At 36.4% G+C, this 7,114-nt stretch overlaps 1 non-coding gene across 1 annotated transcript; it reads right to left on the minus strand.

The window, feature by feature from the left end:
* Positions 1-6,424: 6,424 nt before the first annotated feature.
* Positions 6,425-6,531, minus strand: LOC126010583 (U6 spliceosomal RNA). The gene has a single exon (XR_007496604.1). It is a non-coding gene; the product is annotated as a U6 spliceosomal RNA (small nuclear RNA).
* Between the last annotated feature and the right edge of the window lie 583 nt (positions 6,532-7,114).

Here is a 7,114-nt window from a genome sequence, read left to right on the forward strand (position 1 = left end):
GGCTGGGTCTCATGTGGTTATTCATATAAATTTTCTTTTCAGTGGGGAGTCTCCCAAACAGTACTCAGGAGGCCACAGTTAGCCTGGCAGTGCTAGAGAGCATTGAGAGCTGAACATCAGAATTTTTGGTGCCAGAGAGCAGACCAAGCTGGTCATACAAAAGGCAAGCAACTTATACCCGTGTCCCGTGTATTTGGTTCCTTATTTTCCTCATGGCAGAAGGCATCAATTCTTTGCTGACTGTTGACAACATGCTTTAGTAAATAACCATGAAGATCTTGTTGAGTTGACTGAGGGCCTTCACAAAATTTTAGGTGGTTTCTCCACTTTTAATGAATATAAAAATGTAAACATCATAAACCATTCCCATCTTCAAGACATGGGTTATTTCTATCATCAAACAGCTCCTTTGGGTATCTCTACTTACATTTCTGATCCCAGCATTATTTTTTAAAGCATGATTTCATGTTTCATAACATTACACCCTACTCATTAAAGTTACAAAATCAGAAGCATACTAGACTGATTACCAGGTTAGTCTATCCCTAGCTGTGCAGTCTATATCTGACAAGGTCTCATCAGAGAAATGCAAGAACTTTAGTATAAGTACAAGAAATGCAAGAACTTTAGTATGGAGTGTAAAGACAGGATAAAGATTAATTCTCAAAATAAAATGGCTTAAATATAAAACCATCACTCTCTAATTTATAGTTTCTTCATCAGTTATTTTATTAACTTGGTCTTTTTCTTTTCAAGATGTTGTTGGGCATTCGCATTGCTGAAAATACATCCTGTTTATGGAGAGCTCATCAATGAGGAACTCTTCTTCCTTATTGTACTTAGAAGACAAGTGTTTCTTTTTCCTCAGCAAAAGAGAAACTTGGCTTTCTAGAACCACCTGATTGTCTATTTTTTAAACAACCACATGTGAATATGTAGACTGCATATTTTCTCATTTCTTTCACTCAGTCTGAAGCTTTTGAGATAGTATATTGTTTTATCAATAGATTATTCCTTTTATTATTGATTATTGTTCTACTATATAGGAAATACTATGAACAAACTATGTGCACTTGACTTAAACATTTTTGTAAATATAAAAAACATATTTTGCTGACATTGATAAAACTCTAATTTGTCTTTTTAGCTGGCAAAATTTAAAATATTTTCCATCTAATATATAAAGAATATGTAGGATTTATAATATATATAATAGAATATGTAATAATATATGTTTGCTTATGTCAGACTAGAAGAATAATCAAAAGCTTGGAGGTTGCTTATGTCTACAGAATCTCAAACTCTACCATAAAACATTAAATCAGAAAATTGATTTTAACAAGATGCCAAAAATATTGATATGTACGCCAAATTTTGAGATGCATTAGTGTTCAATTTTTCTCATAATTCTATCAAGCAAGCAAGGAAACAGCTCAGTGGAGACCACATACTTTGCATATATGAGTTCTATTCCCAGCACTAAAATCCCAAAACACATGTTATATATGTAGAAAACATGTATGTACATATATTAGTAAACCTAACAGAGTTATTCATATACCTGATTTTCAGGAAATTATTACTGGTATATAAAATAAACTCATAGAAATATAGAGGGGCTGGAGTGATATCGAACATCCCATATGGTCCCCCAGCCTGCCAGGAGTGATTCCTGAGTGAAGAGCCAGGAGTAACCTGAGTGCCACTGGTTGTGACTCCAAACTCTTTAACTCTACACAGAACCAAGAGTGATACTAAAGTAAGATTGTAGGCTAAAGGGTTGAAGGATCCATGGCCAGTGGTAGAGGGATATTGGCACACTGTACTTCTAAAATATAAAACCTTGTAAACTGATATAGCCTTAATAGAATTTTAAAAATGTGCAATCATTTGACATTTTCAATAAAGAGTAACACATCATCATATCATAAACTCAGATGTTCAATTTATAAACACCTCATAAAAAGTAGCTATAACCTTTCTGGGTTTTCTAAATAATATATGAAGTTAAATACTTCTATAATCACTATTTTAGGCCAAGATTTTTATGCTTTTACTGATTTAATCTTCATTTGATATATGAAAATTTTTAACAATTGCCTTCAAATTAATAAACCATTTAAATCTCTTTTCCTTATTTCATCAATGTTAGGCAGAAAACAGAAGTTTCTCCATTTTAAAAAATCTTTCCCAGAATTTGATTTATTTTGTATTGCTTTATATTTATTTAGACTCTAAATGACTTCTGTTCATAGCAATAGTCAATAACAAGATAGTAAGTCTTCTTCAAAACCAGGAGCAATATGCACAAACACTTACACCATGTTTTGGTTCTTGAAATGAAAGTAACTATAAACACTGAAAAAAACTGTAATTTCTTCATTAACAGATACTATTCTGCTCTCCATTCATAAAATAAAATCCATCAATAGCTGTAACTATCCCAATATTTTTGATGATCAAGCTTTGGAGGCTTAAATTATTTTACTTCGGTTAAAATTATTTATAGGAACTTAGCAACTGGAAGAGACCAAGGGGACCTGTCACCTTTATGTGTTTCTCTTCTCTTCTGTTCCCTGAAAAATCTTCTGTGAAGGCCAAGAAAGTCCCAGCAAAAACTTTCCTAGAGGTGCCCAATCAGAAAGGCCAAGAAAAACAGAGTGAAAACTGGCTACCAGAGGTGCCCCAGCAGAAGGTAGCTCCTTCGTCTGTGAGGAAGGGAGGGGTCTGCCCCTGCTGTGACTTAGCAACTGGGAGAGAAAGAGGGAACCTGTCCCCTTTGTGTATGTCTCTTCTCTTCTGCCTCCTGAAAATCTCTAAAAAGGTCAAGAAGGACCCCCAAAAAACTATTTCCTTGAGGCTCCAGAACAGCGGGCCACTCCACATCATTTCGCAGTCATGTTTTCTTTCTAACTAATAAACCCACCTAACACGCAGAAAAAAAATCACACTACAAGCGTGACAATGGGGAAACCTCACAGGCAAATACCATACACAGAGAATGAAGATGATAGCTCTGATGACCCAAAAAATACCAACCATCTGATTAATCTCTCAGATAAGGAGTTTAGAATAGAAAAATGGAGGATCCTCATGGAAATCAATGTAAAGACCAAAGACTAAAGCTCTTGCTGAACAGAATAGATAGAAATAGAACAGATAGAAATCAGAAAACTCCAAACTGAAATAACAGATCTGAAAAACATGGCAGCTGAACTGAAAACCTCAATGGAAAGCCTCTTCAACAGGGTAACAGCAGCCCAGGACAGAATCGGTGAACTGAAAAATGAAATGCAGAATAACTCCATACAGCAGAAGAGATTGGAAAAGAACCTTAAGGCAAACTATTAGACAATGGAAAAAGTATTCAAAGAATGTGAACAGATGAAAATAGAAGTCTTTAATAAACTCCAACAGAAACAGCATAAGAATCATTGGAGTCCCAGAGGCCCAGAAAGGAGATAACCAGGAAGAATCAAAGTCAAAAACATCATCACAGAGAAACTCCCAGAGCTAAAGACTGCATGCAATCAAATCATGCATGCCCAGAGAATACCAGCTAAAAGAGACCCAAAGACAAACACCGCAAGACACATACTAGTCACAGTGACAAATCTCACAGATAGATAGAATACTGAAAGCAGCAAGATCAAAAAGGGAAATAACATTCAAAGGAGCATCCTTAAAATTTACAGCAGACATGTCACAAGAAACTCTCAAGGCAAGAAGACAGTGGTGGGATATTGTGACAAGACTAAATGAAATGGATGCTTCACCTAGAATACTGCACCCAGTTCGACTCATGTTCAGATTTGAAGGAAGGATACATAGCTTCATTGATAAGTATCAGCTCAGAAACTTTACAGATGCAAAACCTGCCTTAAAGGAAAAACTGGAAGGTCTACTTTAAGACAAGACAGACCAACAGACACACCAAACGTAAACACAAAGATGACATTAAAAACCATGACAATCATCTCCTTAATGTCAATGGACTAACCACACCAATTAAAAGACACAGAGCAGCTAAATGGATCAAAAAGATGGATCCAACCTTCTGCTGCCTACAAGAAACACATCTGAATAGTCAAAAGCAGCATAGACTCAAAATCAAAATCTGGGGGAAATCATCCAAACAAACAACACCCTTAAAAAAGCCGGAGAGAGGGCCTGGAGAGATAGCACAGCGGCATTTGCCTTGCAAGCAGCCGATCCAGGACCAAAGGTGGTTGGTTCAAATCCCAGTGTCCCATATGGTCCCCTGTGCCTGCCAGGAGCTATTTCTGAGCAGACAGCCAGGAGTAACCCCTGAGCACTGCCGGGTGTGACCCAAAAACCAAAAAAAAAAAAAAAAAAAAAAAAAAAAAAAAGGCCGGAGAGCTAGCATGGAGGTAAGGCGTTTGCCTTTCATGCAGAAGGTTATTGTTTCGAATCCTGGCATCCCATTTGGTCCCCCACGCCTGCCAGGAGTGATTTCTGAGCGTAGAGCCAGGAGTAACCCCTGAGCGCTGCTTGTGTGACCCAAAAACAAACAAACAAACAAACAAACAAAAAGCTGGGGTGGCTATATTAAAATCAGACAATACAAACTTTAGACTCACAAAAGTAAGAGACAAAGATGGACACTTCGTACTAATCAAAGGATATGGAAAAAATTACACTACTAAACATATACACACCCAATGAGAGAACAGCTAAATACATAATAATCTAATAATCTAATACAATTATTTGTAAATTTGAAAGAGGATATAAATAATAACACAATAATTGTAGGAGACCTCAACATGACTTTGTCAACACTTGATAGGTCAACCATACTGAAACCCAACAAAAATATACTAGACCTGAGGAAAAAATTGGAAGAAAGAGGCTGAGTAGATATACATAGTACAGTCCATCCCCAGAAACCTGGATACAAATTCTTCTCCAATGTACATGAGTCATTCTCCGGGGTAAACCACATCATGGCACATAAAACATACTTACATAAAATCAAGAGGATAGAAATTTTGCAGGCTAATTTCACTGACCACAAGGCTCTGAAATTAGATGTGAACTGCAAAAGGGGCTAATATCCAAAATATACAAGGCACTGACAGAACTTTACAAGAAAAAAAATCTAATCCCATCAAAAAAATGGGGAGAAGTGGACACTTTGTCAAAGAAGAAATACAAATGCCCAAAAGGCACATGAAAAATGCTCCACATCACTAATCATCAGGGAGATGCAAATCAAAACAACTATGAGATACCATCTCACACCACAGAGATTGGCACACATCACATAGAATGAGAGCAAGCAGTGCTGGAGGGGATGTAGAGAGAAAGGAACTCTTATTCACTGCTTGTGGAAATTCCATCTATTCTAACCTTTATGGAAAGCGATATAAAGATTCCTACAAAAACTGGATATTGAGCTCCCATACAATCCAGCTATACCACTCCTAGGGATATACCCTAAGAACACAAAAATACAATACAAAAATCCCTTCCTCACACCTATATTCATTGCAGTTCTATTTAAAATAGCCATTCTCTGGAAACAACTAAGATGTCCTTCAACAGAAAAATGGCTAAAGATACTGTAGTATATATACACGGTGGAATATTATGCAGCCGTCAGGAGAGATGAAGTCATGACATTTTCCTATACATGGATGTACATGGAATCTACTATGCTGAGTAAAATAAGTCAGAGGTAGATAGACGCAGAATAGTCTTACTCATCTATGGGTTTTAAGAAAAATAAAAGACATTTTTTGCAATAATTCTCAGAGACAAAAGAGAGGAGGGTTGGAAGGTCCAGCTCATGACATGAAGCTTCCCACAAAGAGTGATGAGTACAGTTAGAGAAATAACTACATTGAGAACTATCCTAACAATGTGAATGAATGAGAGAAGTAGAAAGCCTGTCTTGAGTACAGGCAGGGGTGTGGTGGGAAGGAGGGAGATTTGGAACATTGGTGATGGAAATGTTGCACTGGTGAAAGGAAGTGTTCTTTACTTGACTGAAACCCAACTCCAATGATATTTGTAATCAAGGTGTTTAAATAAAGATATTAATAAAAATTATTTTTAAACAGGGGCCAGAGCCATGCGCAAGCTGTAGAGCATTTGCCTTGCAATGCGTTAACCTAGGGTGGACTGTGTTTTTATCCCCCAGAGTCCCATATGGTCCCCCAAGCCCGAAACGACTTCTGAGTTCATAGCCAGGAGTAACCCCTGAGTGTCACTGGGTGAGGCCCTAAAACCAAAAAAAAAATTATTTTAAAATTATACCTCAATAAATCTGACTCAACCCCCCCTCACTTTATGTTTAAAACAAAACTAGTTAATCCCTTTCAGTTCTTTAGATATTCACCTATATTAATCCCATTTTTGAAACTGAAAGTAATTACAATGTTATGTCAAATTCTTTTTTTTAAATATGGAATGTTTCACGAATTTGCATGTCATCCTTGAGCAGGGACCATGCTAATCTTCTCTGTATCATTTCAATTTTAGTATATGTGCTGCTTAAGTGAGCACTGTTATATCAAATTCTTATTAGAATTACATGAAATTATTAGAAATACATGTAGTAACATGAAAGTAATAATTGTTTAGTTCTGTGAACATTTCTTCTAATATTCATTTTTTATTCTCCAAATAAGAATTAAAATGAAAAAAATAAAATTATATTCTATACTATCTAGTTTAAAAACAAGAAATTAATTAGTGGGCCTGGAAAGATATTAAAATAGGTAGGGAGCTTGCCTTATACATGGCCGACCTCGTCTGAGCCTCAGTCTCCGATATGGAAGCCCAAGTTACTAGGAGTAACTCCTTAGTGCAGAACCAGAAGTGATTCATGAGCAATGCTGGCTGTTACTGCCAAAGAAAAACAAAATGAAGAAATGTACTGTTGAGGACAATGTAATAAAGAGTTCTATTTAAAATCGACATGCCTCTCTGGGAAGTATAAATATAAAATGAAACATTATGTAAAGCCAAATATAAAAAGATAAAAAGATCAGACTATAAAACATCCTAGGTTTAAGTATAGGTGACTGTGGCCTCATCCCCCCCATTCTTCCCAGGTAACTTGATCTTACCTGCAAGACCCTGCCCA

This window comes from Suncus etruscus, chromosome 5 (assembly GCF_024139225.1).
Source record: "Suncus etruscus isolate mSunEtr1 chromosome 5, mSunEtr1.pri.cur, whole genome shotgun sequence".
NCBI classification, from domain to species: domain Eukaryota; kingdom Metazoa; phylum Chordata; class Mammalia; order Eulipotyphla; family Soricidae; genus Suncus; species Suncus etruscus.